We start from the raw sequence: 16,402 nt of genomic DNA, 5'->3' as shown, positions 1-16,402 counted from the left end.
CCGGACGGGCAACCTGAAAACATAATGCCTCCAGCGACTTTGTCTGCGGAGGCATAAAAATCTTTTTTCTGAAGTTTACCGCCGTTGATGCACCATCAACTACACCATCTTATTTAAAACGTTACGTTAGTTAAGGATGCCTGCGTTTGTGCCTTATATGTTTTTTCAAGCACATTTTTATGGACATATTCACCCTGAAATGAGATTTTTTTTTCAAACAGCAAGATTCCTATTTGGAATGATTTTCAGGTTTGTTTGACTGCTAGAGAAACAGAAAGAGTAAAAAATAATTCCCTTACTCCTCTCTGTGTATTCACACTGGGCCGATATTCTGTACAGTATGATAAATTCAGGGCCAAAGTACCGCTGGTCTGCAGCTTTTGTTCCGATTCATGTTCCAATCCGTGTTCTGCAGTGTTCAAAATATGACGTGCAATTGGAATTAAGTAGCTCCGCGATCTGTAGACAGACAGACAACATGAACCAATTGCTTAACCCGACTTTTCGATGAGCGCAGGGTAAAACGCATTTATGATTCAGGACTGAGTTCATAACTGAGGACAGGTACTAATTAAGTGACACAGAAGGAATGCAATGAGAGACCGAAATATTTAGGTGAGAGGCTCGAAATGAGATTAGGATGGATATATTCATCCTGCAAGCCAAATATTCCGATGAGAGGCTCAAAATGAGATTAGGATGGATATATTCATCCTGCAAGCCAAATATTCCGATGAGAGGCTCGAAATGAGATTAGGATGGATATATTCATCCTGCAAGCCAAATATTCCGATGAGAGGCTCGAAATGAGATTACGATGGATATATTCACCCTGCAAGCCAAATATTCCGATGAGAAGCTCAAAATGAGATTACGATGGATATATTCACCCTGCAAGCCAAATATTCCGATGTGAAGCTCAAAATGAGATTACGATGGATATATTCACCCTGCAAGCCAAATATTCCGATGAGAAGCTCGAAATGAGATTACGATGGATATATTCACCCTGCAAGCCAAATATTCCGATGAGAAGCTCAAAATGAGATTAGGATGGATATATTCATCCTGCAAGCCAAATATTCCGATGAGAGGCTCAAAATGAGATTAGGATGGATATATTTATCCTGCAAGCCAAATATTCCGATGAGAGGCTCGAAATGAGATTACGATGGATATATTCACCCTGCAAGCCAAATATTCCGATGAGAAGCTCAAAATGAGATTACGATGGATATATTCACCCTGCAAGCCAAATATTCCGATGAGAGGCTCAAAATGAGATTACGATGGATATATTCATCCTGCAAGCCAAATATTCCGATGAGAGGCTCAAAATGAGATTACGATGGATATATTCATCCTGCAAGCCAAATATTCGGATGAGAAGCTCAAAATGAGATTAGGATGGATATATTCACCCTGCAAGCCAAATATTCCGATGAGAGGCTCGAAATGAGATTACGATGGATATATTCACCCTGCAAGCCAAATATTCCGATGAGAGGCTCGAAATGAGATTACGATGGATATATTCATCCTGCAAGCCAAATATTCCGATGAGAAGCTCAAAATGAGATTACGATGGATATATTCACCCTGCAAGCCAAATATTCCGATGAGAAGCTCAAAATGAGATTACGATGGATATATTCACCCTGCAAGCCAAATATTCCGATGAGAAGCTCAAAATGAGATTACGATGGATATATTCACCCTGCAAGCCAAATATTCCGATGAGAAGCTCAAAATGAGATTAGGATGGATATATTCACCCTGCAAGCCAAATATTCCGATGAGAGGCTCGAAATGAGATTACGATGGATATATTCATCCTGCAAGCCAAATATTCCGATGAGAGGCTCGAAATGAGATTACGATGGATATATTCACCCTGCAAGCCAAATATTCCGATGAGAAGCTCAAAATGAGATTACGATGGATATATTCACCCTGCAAGCCAAATATTCCGATGAGAAGCTCAAAATGAGATTACGATAGATATATTCACCCTGCAAGCCAAATATTCCGATGAGAGGCTCAAAATGAGATTACGATGGATATATTCATCCTGCAAGCCAAATATTCCGATGAGAGGCTCAAAATGAGATTAGGATGGATATATTCATCCTGCAAGCCAAATATTCCAAAGAGAAGCTCAAAATGAGATTAGGATGGATATATTCACCCTGCAAGCCAAATATTCCGATGAGAAGCTCAAAATGAGATTACGATGGATATATTCACCCTGCAAGCCAAATATTCCGATGAGAGGCTCAAAATGAGATTACGATGGATATATTCATCCTGCAAGCCAAATATTCCGATGAGAGGCTCAAAATGAGATTAGGATGGATATATTCATCCTGCAAGCCAAATATTCCAAAGAGAAGCTCAAAATGAGATTAGGATGGATATATTCATCCTGCAAGCCAAATATTCCGATGAGAGGCTCAAAATGAGATTAGGATGGATATATTCATCCTGCAAGCCAAATATTCCGATGAGAGGCTCAAAATGAGATTAGGATGGATATATTCATCCTGCAAGCCAAATATTCCGATGAGAGGCTCAAAATGAGATTAGGATGGATATATTCATCCTGCAAGCCAAATATTCCGATGAGAGGCTCAAAATGAGATTAGGATGGATATATTCATCCTGCAAGCCAAATATTCCGATGAGAGGCTCAAAATGAGATTAGGATGGATATATTCATCCTGCAAGCCAAATATTCCGATGAGAGGCTCAAAATGAGATTAGGATGGATATATTCATCCTGCAAGCCAAATATTCCGATGAGAGGCTCGAAATGAAATTAGGATGGATATATTCATCCTGCAAGCCAAATATTCCGATGAGAGGCTCAATATTAGATTAGGATGGATATATTCATCCTGCAAGCCAAATATTCCGATGAGAGGCTCAAAATGAGATTAGGATGGATATATTCATCCTGCAAGCCAAATATTCCGATGAGAGGCTCAAAATGAGATTAGGATGGATATATTCATCCTGCAAGCCAAATATTCCGATGAGAGGCTCGAAATAAGATTAGGATGGATATATTCATCCTGCAAGCCAAATATTCCGATGAGAGGCTCAAAATGAGATTAGGATGGATATATTCATCCTGCATGCCAAATATTCCGATGAGAAGCTTGAAATGAGACTAGGATGGATATATTCATCCTCCAAGCCGACTGGAACAAAAGCAAATTGTGATGATGTCGCCATCCAGCAAGTGGAGTTAACAAGTGCACTGCACAGGCTCAGCTGTTAGAACTGCTTGGCAACAGCAATGCAATCTACACCTGGGATTGGCACCGGAGGGGACTTCTCAGCTGTGCTCTTGGGGCCACTTAGCTCTCCCCTTCTGAAAAACATAATGAAGCAAACTGGTTGTTCAAAAACACAACTTGACATTTTTACCCTATCTAAGCAGCCACTTTCATTTGCCTTGGTTGTTCTGGATCATCATACCCAGGAGAACAATTAGTTGCTGCCATGCTTCTTTCACTTCCATAATCGTTTTTTGACTGTACACAGAAACCTTTAAATCATTGTTTTTGGTCATCTACATTTTGGTAGGTCCTGGCTCACTTGTCTCCATTCTCTTCTATTCTCCACTCTTCTCGTCATACAGTGCCTTCAGAAAAGCACTTCAGAAAGTATTCACACCCCTTGACTTTTTTCACATTTTGTTGTGTTACAGCCTCAATTTAAAATGGCTTAAATTGAAATTTTTTGTCACTGATCTACATATTATAACCTAATAATGTCTAAGTGAAAAAAAAAATTAAGACTGAATGTCTTGAGTGTCTAAGAAAAAATGTCTTGAGTCAATACGCATTCAAACCCTTTGATATGACACTCCAAATTGAGCTCAGGTACATAGAATTTCCTTCGATCATCCTTGAGATGCCTCTACAACTTAATTGGAGTCCACCTGTGGCCAATTCAATTGATTGGACATGATTTAGAAAGAAACAAACCTTTCTATATGATGTCCCACAGTTTTTTGTTTTTTTTTGTACACAAGATCGAGGCTCGTATTAGAGCTAACATTGATCACAAAAAGACAAATTGACACATAAAACATAAAACATATGATAAAGGGAGCGAGAGACAAGATGGGGAGAGAGAGGGAAGCACAGAAATACAACATTTGAGAGCAGGCACATCGGGAGATCTGTGGGAGGGAGAGGGCTTGGGGGGAGGAGGCACGGGAAAGGGGTGGGAGAGGTATGAAACACATGGACACTGCTAGGACTTCCAGGAAAGAAGTTGGTATTTCAAAAAAGTGGATCTGGGGTGAATTAACGGGGGTAGAAAAGATCAAGGTTTTGGATGGGGAAGATAAGGGATGGTGGTGAACAGCTGTTTTAAAGACCTGGAGGGAGGAGTGGGATTGATGAGAGTGAGGGAGTTTGTTCCAGAGGCGGGAGAAAAGAGGAATGAAAGAGTGAAGGTGAGCACAGAGTCTTGATTTTGGCAGTTTAACCATCAGAGGGTTACTGGCAGATCTTGTGCGACCTGTAGGAGTATTTGGGGGACAGAGCACAGAGAGGGCTGGGGGGGCGGGTGGGCTAGGCCAGAGAGGAATTGGTAGAAGACAGAAAGACCACCAACCTGCCTGCGGTGAGTGAGTGAAAGGCCCTCGGAGTTAGCTTCATCGCGGGAGATTCCAATGATTCAGAAGATCATTCAGTTCAGGTGACAGTGCATGTCAGAGCAGAAACTCTATCATGAGGTCCAAGGAACTGTCCGTAGAACTCCGAGATAGAATTGAGGTGGCACAGATCTGGAGAAGGGGATAAAACTATTTCTAGAGTGTTGAAAGTTCCCAAGAGCGCAGTGAGCTCTATCATTAGGAAATGGAATGAATATGGAGCTGCTGTTAAACGGAGGGAAAACTCCGTTAAATGGAGCACGGAAAAAAAGCCGGCTTGGTCCATGAGTCCTGGTTCCTTGCTGGGGTGAAGGATGCTTCAGGACCGAGGAAGGCTTCATTCAGTTTTAGAGACTCGCGAGTGTAGATGATGACTGGTGGCCATGACGCATACACAAGCACACATAAATGAATCGTGATTTACACATGCACATGCGCATATGTGATTGTACAGGTGCATGAATCATGATTACACACCTATTAAATATATTGTGACATTTGTGGGGGGGGGGGGGGGTAGGTAATGAAATACCTTCGTCCATATGGAATTGTATAGACTAGTGAGATACCCCTGCTATGCACGGGTGGGAGGACAAAAGCAAACAGACAATGCAGATACGGAAAATGATAAAGCATGAAACCAATAAATTCCACATTCCTGTAGCACCCTCAGTCGCACGTCAAACATGGACAGCAAGTTCGTGAAGGACTTCCATGAAAAAGGTACCCGTTCGCAAACAAACGGGTACGTTCACGTTAAGAAACATCGATCGTGGGTCCGTGGCGAATCTGCATATGGCGATGCGCGAAGTTCACATTTAGAAAGCAGAAACCATCACGGCATGTCGTCATTTACTTGAACTCAATATCTCTTTTCTCATTCCAAACAACATAACTCCAATCACAAATTAATCACAAAATAAACTTTTAACAACATTGTTAATGTTTCCTTCATTGTAAAAACTACCAAGTCAACAGTTAAAAGGATTTTGAGCCGAAAGGTGTTACGGCCTTGGCAAGATCGATGAAGACAGCAATCTGTTAGAGTACACACCGCCCAAATAGCTATGTGGAATTCTCTCATGTAGAGATTAAACTCACGTCGTTTGAACTTTGGCCGAGGTCATTATTTACTTTTAATGATGCTTATATACGAATCAAAAATAAGATAATTGGTTTTGGGTCGACCTTCCCTCATATCTCGTGGGATTGTGAGTTGGAGAGACGACCGTGATGGCGGGGAGGGGGTTGGCATTCTCTCAAGCAGGGATTCAACCCATGTCCTTATAAAAGGTCTTTGTCCGAGGTCACCGAGTCCAATCAGTGCAGCTGATTGGTGCAGCCGTTTGTGCGGCACCCTGGAAAATAACGTTATGCGGGAGTCCAAACCTGAAAATGCTGGAGGCCAAAGCTGAAATTGGAAAAACAATATACTGTGGGAGCTGTGCTCGCACGATAAAGCCGAACAAAATGGACGACACCAGGAACGAAGTTTCACTGAGCTATTTATTTTAGCTCAACACGAAAGAACTCAAAAGCACTGAATCTGCCGATCGAACCGGCGGCAATTTATAATCCAAGTTCAACACACAAAAGCCACGCCTCTCAGGCGGGGCGTGGTATGCAAATAGGTAAGCCACACCTCTCAACGGGGCGTGGTATGCGAGTCAAGTGTTCGCCCGGGAAAGGCAAGTCTGGACATGTCCGGGCGAGTCCGGGCAAGTCACCGCTCGCCAGTTGCGTCATCGGCCGGTGCAAGATGATTGTGTATGCTTCCGGTAACCGCTACAATACCCTATTTTACTCCAGGAGATCCCAGGATTACCCACCCAAAATATCGTTGCGATCGGTTCAGCTGTTTTTGCGGTACCTTCGAACGGACAGACAGACAGACATACAGACAGACGGACGGACATTTGGTGAATTATAGTAAGATTAGCGTGCCCCGAATGTCACGAAAAAGAAGAAGAACCTTCATGTAACTAAGTGGGGATTCCATTAGGCCGCATGGCCAGTAAGATCTATATGTGTCTATATGGGATGGCAACATAGAGAGTAACCCAGTTTTAGGACCGGCAGAGACGATAACTGAGAAGAAAGTTGAGGAAGCGATAAAAGCAATGAAGAGTGGAAAAGCGGGAGGGCCGACGGGAGTTGTGGGAGATATGTTGAAGGCAGCAGGAAGTTGGGGAGTGAAGAGAATGACAGAGATCTGTAATCTGGTGGTGAAAGAAGGCCGCATTCCAGTGGACTGGGAACTGAGTACCCTCGTCTCTCTATACAAGGGGAAAGGTGACCCTCTGGAGTGTGGCTCGTACCGAGCGATAAAGTTATTGGAGCATGGAATGAAGGTATTGGAAAGGGTGTTGGAGAGGAGGATAAGGAAGAAAGTGAAGATCGACGAAATGCAGTTTGGATTTATGCCAGGAAGAGGAACGACAGATGCGCTTTTCATTGTGAGGCAGTTGCAGGAGAAGTACATGGAGAAGAGGAAGAAGTTGTTTTTTGGGTTTGTTGATCTGGAGAAAGCATTCGATAGGGTTCCACACAAAGTATTGACATGGGCATTGAGGAAGTTAGGAGTGGAGGAATGGTTGATCAGAGTAGTGATGGCAATGTACAAAAGAGCGCGCACAGCTGTAAGGACGAAGGATGGGAACAGTGCTGAGTTTGAGGTGAAGGTGGGAGTGCATCAGGGGTCGGTACTAAGTCCACTACTATTTGTAGCTGTGATGGAGGTGCTGGCTCAGAACGTAAAGGAGGGTTTACCGTGGGAGTTGTTGTATGCAGATGATCTGGTGTTGATTGCGGAAAGTATGGATGGACTGAAGGAAAAGATGAACAAGTGGAGGGAATGTATGGAGACAAATGGTCTGAAGGTGAATATCGGAAAGACGAAGGTGATGGCAAGTGGTAAAGCATGTGGTGAGGTGGAAAGAACTGGGAAGTGGCCATGTGCTGTGTGCAGGAAGGGTGTCGGAGTGAACTCCATTCAATGTACAATGTGCGCTGAGTGGGTTCATCAAAAATGTAGTGGTCTGAGAGGGTCATTTACCAGTGTGGCAGCTACATTCAAATGTAAGGTGTGCACAGAGGGAGCTGCAGATGGAGGAAATGTTGAGTTGGATCTTGGAGACGGCGTGAAGCTGGAAGGTGTGAAAACATTTTGCTACCTCGGAGACATGCTGAATGGAGAAGGTGGATCAGACTCGGCAACGGTTGCTCGAGTGAGATGTGCATGGAAGAAGTTTCGGGAACTGAGTGGCGTGCTGATGAGGAGGAGAGTGTCACTGAAGCTGAAGGGAAAGGTGTATGCTGCATGTGTGAGAAGTGTTATGATTTATGGGAGCGAGACATGGGTAATGAACGTAGAGCAGCAACGAAGGCTGGAAAGGGTGGAAATGTGAATGGTTCGATTGATGTGCGGAGTATCGTTGAGAGAGAGGAAGACAAATGATGAATTGCAAAAGATGATGGGAATATTGCCTGTGATTGATGCTGTGAAGAGGAACAGGTTGAGATGGTTTGGTCATGTGTTGAGGAAGGATGAAAGTGACTGGTTGAGAAGAGTGATGGAAATTAATGTAGAAGGAAGTAGAGGACGGGGAAGACCGAGAAAGACTTGGCTAAAGATGGTGGAAGAAGAAATGCGGGCAAGGGGGTTAACAAGGAGAGATGCAGAAAATAGGGCAAAATGGAGAAGATTGTCATGGGGACCGCAAGGCTAACCCCCGCTCTAGCAGGCAAAATGGCCTTAAAATGCATGTTGTTGTTGTTGTATGTGAGGGGTGGAGCTATGCTAATTAGGTAGGGCTTAAGAATAATCCCCAGTGTGTGATTGCCCTTGTGATTTTTCCCTTCGTTCTTATAAGGCACATTCGGCCAGCCTTGACCTCTGCACATTACAACACCGGCAAGCCCGACAGAAACCCAACACATTTGCCGATCGGCAAGGGAACCCCGCCCCCGAATGTTCTCGATGGGTGTCAGGTTGTGAGGCCCCGCCCCAAAAGGAACGATTGGTTATGGCCATGGACTGAAGTGGTGGGGTGCGGGGATTGGTTCAAGGGTGACTTCAGCGAAAAGAGGGCAGGGTGCATTCCCCCCTCTCTCTCCCTCTCTTGGTGCTGGCCTTGGTCGTGGGCGGTCACGCATTGGCTCGGGTGCGCTCGTGAGGAGAACTTGTGGAGCTTGGGAAACCTTTGTGACGTCGGAGGAGGGGGTGTTCATTGACGGTGGTGCTCTTCGGAGATGGAGGAGATAGCGAGCAAACAAAAGGAGGCTATCCTGTTTGCTTTCCTCACGCCGGCGGCTGGCTAAGGGCGTAAATCCACGCCATCTTGTGTGCTTCCCACGCGGGGTGGCTATACTGCGGATACGACCATCAAACTCCTAAAAGCCTCATAGACCAGAGCTGAGTGCTGGCCGTTTACAAATACAAAGAACATTATTTTATTTCTTTATCATTCCCTTGTCTGTAATTGTGTCTGATGGAGGATCTTCATTTAGGAATTTTAGTTTTACCTCCCCTTTCATTTTTCGTCATGCAATTATTTTCATTAAATCTTTTATTTTTGCATTTCATTCTTGTATTGTGAATTTTTCTTGTCCTGTACGTTTATTTGTTTGTGGTCTCGGAAAACCCTCGCCGTGTCCAACCGTTCAGGTAAGCCTTGTCACCCTCCACTACCCCCCCGTGCGTATCACTACCGCCATAGTTGGGTAAACGCCTCAGAGTTAAAGCTCGGTCAGCCGGCCGTCACCCTGCGGTGTTCACTACAGGGTGAGCACAACAATATTATATACATATTGATGCGTGATCATACACATGTTATGTGTGACATATTGATATGTCATCAGGCACATATTATACACACACACACACACACACACACACACACACACACACACACACACACACACGAAGGTGGATACATTGAGACCTGGGAGGGCTCTGTTCCACCTTCTGATGAAACCCACATTTGGACATAACAATTACAGAGTAAGTTTGCTATGTTAAACCTCCCGTTTTTGGATGAGGTCTCCGGTGAGGACTTTGGCATCAAAGCACAAATAGAAAGCACATTGCACTTTAGGAGGAAAAGAAAGGGACTGTTTGGCTGTGGCTTGGGCACCACAGAACATGGTGGTAAGATCGGCTGCAGACTGCAGAGCATTGGAGAGGGGGTGGGGCGAGGGTAGGGGGCATAAAACTTTATATTGGGACAGCCCCATGGAGCAGGACGACCCAGAAGATGGGACACCCAGAGAAGCGGACAGCCAATAAGTGGAACGCGCCACCAAAAGGGCGGGGCCAAAGTTTATGAGGGCCGTAACCATGCCTGCGCACAGTAGTTCTCTTATAGTTTCCATTCTGCTTTGGCAGTTCTGGTTCTAGTTCTGGTTTTGGAGATGGAGTTGCACCGAGAGAACATTATCTCTCTCTGCTTCCATCGATGGCCACACAGGGCTGTGAGAAGAGCCGGGAGGACATCGCCCTGCTTTGTGTTTGTGCCTCTTCACCTCTGTGCCCTGAGTTGCACTGCAGTGACAACCATCGCCTCGCTGCAGCCACAATCATCATCACACCCTTGCATGCCAACAGCTTCACACCTGCCTCAAGCTGCTGCCTGCCCATTGTTCTGTGTGCAAGTCCGGTATTCGGCACCATAGATGGGTTAGGCATTATTACCTGCGCTCGTGAAGCGAAAATCAGGGTTAGGCATTCGGTTGCGTATGTGTGTACATGTCTGTATTTTCAAAATTCATTTTCTCGGCAACCGTTGGTCCGATTGACACTCAATTTTACCACAGGAGCGCCTCCACCTGTGTAATTTTTTTTATTCACAATTATGACGGCATCTGTCACGTGGTGCAGGCGCCATATTGGAAAAAATCTAAAAACGTTGCACCGCTATATCTCTGAAACCGCTCAATGGAAAAATTTAAACATGGCTCATTGTCAAGTACTCCCCATGGGGAATAAGATATGGTAATGATGATGTCATCTGTACCTTAAAAAAAAACAAAAAAAAAAACACCTTTAGAGGCCATTTTTCCCCGTAAAGCAGGGGTGGCCTTTTTCGGGGACCGTGGTTGTTGTTGTTTTTTGTCCCCTTTTTTGAAGCAATGTTTTACGGCCGGATGCCCTTCCTGCTGTCAACCCTTTTTGTCACCTTTTACGACAAGCAGGTAATTACCAGTGAACTGGTACTCAATTAGCCGACCTCGGAAGGATGACAGGCTGAGTCAACCCCCCTGGCGTTAATTCAGCGATCGACCGGGATTCGAACCCAGGATCCTAGGATCCTAAGCTGGCACCCTAGCTGCTAGCCCAACACCAGGGATCATCTGTACCTTAATTATGACATCATAATTCGACAAGTACAATGCTTGATGCGATCAGTGTGAATTTTTTTTTCCGCTGCAATTCTTGGTCCGATTGACATGTAATTTTCACCATAGGAGCGCCTCTTCCTGTATAATTTTTAATGATAATTATGACGTCATAGGTCACGTGGTACAGGCGCCATCTTGGAAAAACTGAAAAAACGTTGTGCCTCTATATCTACGAAACCACTCCAATGAAAAAATTGAAATGTGGCTCATTGTCAAGTCCTCCCTATGGGGAATAAGTGTTAAAGATAACGTCATTAGTGCCTTAATTATGATGTCATAATTCAACACGGACAGAGCTTAGTCGGATCAGTTTGAAATTTCTTGAGCGTGATCTACGCAACAATTATATTGGAGAATGTAAATGTATGATGTCATTGCTCACATGGTCTGGCAGCCACATTGGATTAAAGATAAAATACCCGTCAAAAACAGAAGAGTTGGCTCGCACCAAGTTGGCTGAGCAGGGTAAACTGTATTCTATGAATACCATCTAGTTTAATTATTATATATCTGTTGTTTCTTTTGAAATCTCATGATCCCCTTAGCACAATTCGACATGCTTCCCTGTCTCCTAGCAACCATCGAAAATGGTTTCAAATACCGTGATACTGTTTAAAATATCTTTAGTCCGTGTAGTATACTGGTGTATTGGCAAGGCAAAGGCCGCAAGGCGTGCTCTCGCGAGATCACAGTCAATCCCGTCCGAGTGGGAAAGTGCATATGGTCATTCACAAAACACGGAACCGAACCACAAACATGGACCAGGAACATACTCAAAAATTACTCATAGCATTACATTACAGTCTGCACACGATGATTCCAAAAGTGCGTCTTGATCCTGAAAATAGTTGTCGTTTTAAATGTTCAGAGTTGAGGTTGAAGGAAGATACGGTATTCTGCAGTCTATCTTACGAAGATAGACGTTGAGTTTAAATTGCATTTTGGACGTCCTTGTGTTAGAATTTCATTTCATTTTAGATCCAAAATAAAAGTTCAGATGTCCATGGTGTATATCTCACACCGATCAGCGAGGCTGGTTCATGGTCCTGCAAGTGAAAATGAACTTTTTTTGGATCTAAAACAAAACGAAATTCTAACACGAGGACTGTGATGCCAGAACATTATCATCGTCAGATAATACAGAACACCGTGTCATCCTTCAATCTTAAACTCCGAGCTGTTGAAAATGGAAACTATTTCTGGGATCAAGACTTGCTTAGGCGTTTGGGAATCACGCAAGGTCGAAGCAAAACAAACGGATCGTTTTCCATAAAGTAACATGACACTCATGGCAAAAGAGTGAGCTAACCGTTAGCAAAGGTTTCCACTTTACAGTATTTTTATGTGTAAGCATTTTTAATGAAACTAATGTTCATTCATGTCCGGAAAAAATTTCTGTTATCAATGACGAACCACCGGGAACCAATTCCCCTTTTTCCCATTGAAGCGTTGCCCTGACATTCGCAGATTCGACATTCGTGGCATTTTCCATGAATGCATCCACCACGAATGTCGAGGACTTACGGTATTTACTATATATTGTGAAGTCCGTGGCCGATGAAAACCAGCCTCGGACAGATAGACGGTCGGTCTTACGAAATTTGGCGGTACTTTTTGGCACGCGCGGGATGGAACCAAAGTGCCACACGGGTTTATCTTCAGACCCAACACCATGCAAACAAGACACCACAAATAAAATATGCCACCACAAGGAATTTATTGAAAATAAATTAAAGACGAAATAGAGGTTGGAGCAAAATAGTTTAAATTCCTACTTGATGGTCCTCCGTGTACATCTGGTGAAATGTACGCAGTTTAATGTCCAGTGAATAACCTGAAATGGTACAAAGGTAAGCAGTAAACTGCTCGAGGTTAAAAAAAAGTTTGGGTTAGCAAAAACGGAAAAATAATGTAAATTGCACAGTTATATTGTAAAAAAGGCCTTCTTCAGGGAACAAGCAATGGGTTAACAACTTACAGCTGTTCTGCAGCAATGTAAGTAAATTAAGCCTTGAAAGTTGATGCAAACAATTCCTACAGGTGTCCCAAACTCTGCTGATTACTTGATTACAACCCCCCTGTCTGTATAAAAGCAGTTTACACCCTCTGAAGCATTATTTGGACAATATTGCACTGCAGGAAGTAGTATATTGGAAACTGGAGGAAACTCTGACAGGAAGAGGTCTGGCAGACCCAAAGCCACAACAGAATCAGAAGACAAGTTTCTGAGAATCAACAGCTTGCGTGATAGGCGGCTCACAGGACAACAGCTTCAAGCACAGCTTAACACTGGTCGAAGTAAGCAAGTCTCAGTTTCAACTGTGAAGAGAAGACTTTGAGCTGCAGGTTTGACCGGTCAAGTGGCAGTAAGAAAGCCATTGCTAAGATGGCAAAATAAGAAAAGAGGCTTGCCTGGGCCATGGAGCACCACCAGTGGACTACTGAAGACTGGAAGAAGGTCATATGGACCGATGAATCAAAATTTGAAATCTTTTGTTCATCACGCAGGGTTTTTGTACGCCGTCGAGTAGGCGAAAGGATGGTTCCTCAGTGTGTGACACCAACTGTCAAACATGGAGGAGGAAGCATGATGGTCTGGGGCTCTTTTGCTGGATCCAGAGTCGGCGACTTGCACAGAGTGATTGGCACCCTGAACTGAAAGGGCTACCACAGCCCATTAAAAGGGCTGCCCATTAATTGCACTAAATAATAATCATAAAACCAACTGGAAGCCAGTTCTGAGCACAGCCATTTGGGATGCACCAGCTACATCACCACGGAAGACAGGCAGGCCGAAGACACGCCCCGAGGAGCCGTGATTGGCCAGGGCGGAGCAAGAAGCGACTCGCTATTGGGTGGGAGTTGACCAACAGGAAGGCAGGGTAAGAAGGGACTCGTGATTGGCCAGGGCGGAGCAAGTAGCTACCAGCTGATTGGTGGAAGGAAGGCCGAGGAGGAAGCAGAGCACCGATTGGCGAGGACCACCGAGGACGTCAGAGGCGAGCAAGAAGCGGCGCGCTGTTTGATGGAGAAGCGCTGATGATGTCATGACCCGACGTTAAAAGAACTCGAGGACCGACATTTTCTCTCTTCCCTGGACTCTTGCTTTTTGCCCTTCACGCCTTCATTTTGCCCTTCCTCACCTCTCGCATCTTCCTCTTGTCCCTCGACGTTCCTGCCTCTCGCACACCACTAGCCTTCGAAACTCTTACTAAAAACCATCCTTTGGCATGCGAGGAGAACAGAGGCCTGACTTTGTGCGCGCGTGCCAAACGACGAGCGGTTTCCCGCCAACGCCGGAGCATGAATGCGTGCTGGGGCCTGGGCAATTGCTGACGAGGCAGCGAGTTGAGCTAAGTGCCCCGATAACCCACACGTATTTTATTTTATCCAGTTTATATTCACCTGTGTCTGTTTCTAAGCCTGGTGAGGGAGCACTCCATTTAGGAATTTAGTTTTACCGTCGCATTTTTCTTGTTACTGGCATTTAAAAAAATAAATCCTTTCATTATTTTCTCTACATTTTAAACCCGGTTTTTGTGCGAGTTATTTTCCGCAGGTTTGAGACTGCCCGGGGGTATCGCTCAGGTAAGCGCTTCAGCTTCTTCCTCTTCTTCTTTCTTCCTCCCGCGAATATATATAGTGAAATCCGCTATTTGAAATGAATGCCTTGGAGGGTAAAGCTGGCTTTGGCTATCCGTGACTCTCCCGGTATTAACCAAGGGGAGTCACGCGACAGTGTGTGTGTGTGTGTGTGTGTGTGTGTGTGTGTGTGTGTGTGTGTGTATGTATGTATATATATATATATATATATATATATATATATATATATATATATATATATATATATATATATATATATATATATATATATATACAGTCACGTGAAAAAGTAAGTACACCCCATGTAAAGTTGTTTTGAATTTTTCAACATATTTCAACACACAGCTATTTGATCTTCATTTCAACAATATTGATAGATAAAGGTGATATAATATAACAAATATCATGAAACATTTACATTTTGTAGTCCATTGTATAATTTAAATAAATATAAATGCAAATTTCGCATGTGGAAAAAGTAAGTACACTCTTGGCACTAATAGGTGGTATTTCTCCCTTTGGCAGAAACAACCTCAAGTATGCGTTTCTTATAACTGTCTACCAGTCTCTGACATCGACTGGGAGAAATTTTTGCCCACTCCTCCATGCAGAATTATTTCAACTGTGCGATGTTTGAGGGGTTTCTTGCATGCACAGCTCGTTTCTAATCCCCCCACAACATCTCGATGGGATTTAGATCTGGGCTTTGACTTGGCCATTCCAGAACCCTCAATTTCTTTCTTTTCAGCCATTCCTTGGTGGATTTACTGCTATGTTTAGGGTCATTGTCATGTTGCAAGGTCCACCTTCGGTTGAGCTTCAACTTTCCGACAGATAGCCTCACATTATCCTCAAGCACCCGCTGGTACAATGAAGAATTCATAGTGGATTCTATGATGGTGAGCTGCCCAGGCCCTTATGCAGCAAAGCTGCCCCAAACCACAATATTTCCACCACCATGCTTTACAGTTGGTATCAGGTTCTTGTGGTCAAATGCTGTCTTTGGTTTTCGCCAAACATGTCTTCTGGTACTGTGGCCAAATAGCTCTACCTTTGACTCATCTGTCCAGCGCACATTGTTCCAGAAGTGCTGGTCTTTGCCTCCGTGTTCATTTGCAAACTTTAGTCTTGCCCTGATGTTATTTCTGGACAGCAAAGGTTTCCTCCTGGCACCCCTCCCATGTAGATCAAATTTGTGCCACCTCTTTCTAATGGTAGACTCATGCACTTTGACATCAACAGTGGCAAGAGCTACCTGTAGGTTCCGTGATGACATTCTGGGGTTCTTAGAGACTTCTTTCAGCATCTTGCGGTCTGCTCTCAGGCTGAACTTGCTGGGGCGGCCTGGCCTGAACAAGTTGGCAGTTGTTTGGAGTCTTCTCCACTTGTCGATGATCTTCTGGACAGTCGAAAGATTGATTTCAAATTGTTTGGAGATCTTTTTAAATCCCTCCCCAGACTCTTAGGCATCTATATAACCTTCTTTCAAAAGGCCTCAGAGAGCTGTTTTGATCTAGGAATGGTGACGCCGTACACTTCAACAACAAAGAGCAAACCAAACTAAATGTATGAGGTTTAAATAAGACAGGTTCCTCCAAGATGCTCTCTAACGATGTTCTAATCATTTGCACCTGAGCTGGTGCACCTGATTCAAATTTTAGGTATTTGAAGTAGTGATAAATGTAGGGGTGTACTTACTTTTCCCTCATGCGAAATTTGCATTTATGT

At 44.0% G+C, this 16,402-nt stretch overlaps 1 long non-coding RNA gene across 1 annotated transcript in view; it reads right to left on the bottom strand.

The window, feature by feature from the left end:
- Positions 1–397: 397 nt before the first annotated feature.
- The window catches only part of LOC137417024 (uncharacterized), a 44,006-nt gene continuing 28,001 nt past the window's right edge, over positions 398–16,402 (bottom strand). Inside the window, exons 3-4 of the long non-coding RNA XR_010982372.1 lie at positions 3,315–3,376; positions 398–409 (exon numbers count right to left, since the gene is read on the bottom strand). This is a non-coding gene — a long non-coding RNA (uncharacterized LOC137417024). The remainder of the gene's footprint in view (positions 410–3,314; positions 3,377–16,402) is intronic.

This window comes from Myxine glutinosa, chromosome 7, assembly GCF_964187855.1.
Source record: "Myxine glutinosa chromosome 7, kmMyxGlut1.1, whole genome shotgun sequence".
Taxonomy (NCBI): domain Eukaryota; kingdom Metazoa; phylum Chordata; class Myxini; order Myxiniformes; family Myxinidae; genus Myxine; species Myxine glutinosa.
The sequence above is the reverse complement of the archived record's forward strand: the minus strand, read 5'-3'. Positions and strand labels throughout refer to the sequence as shown.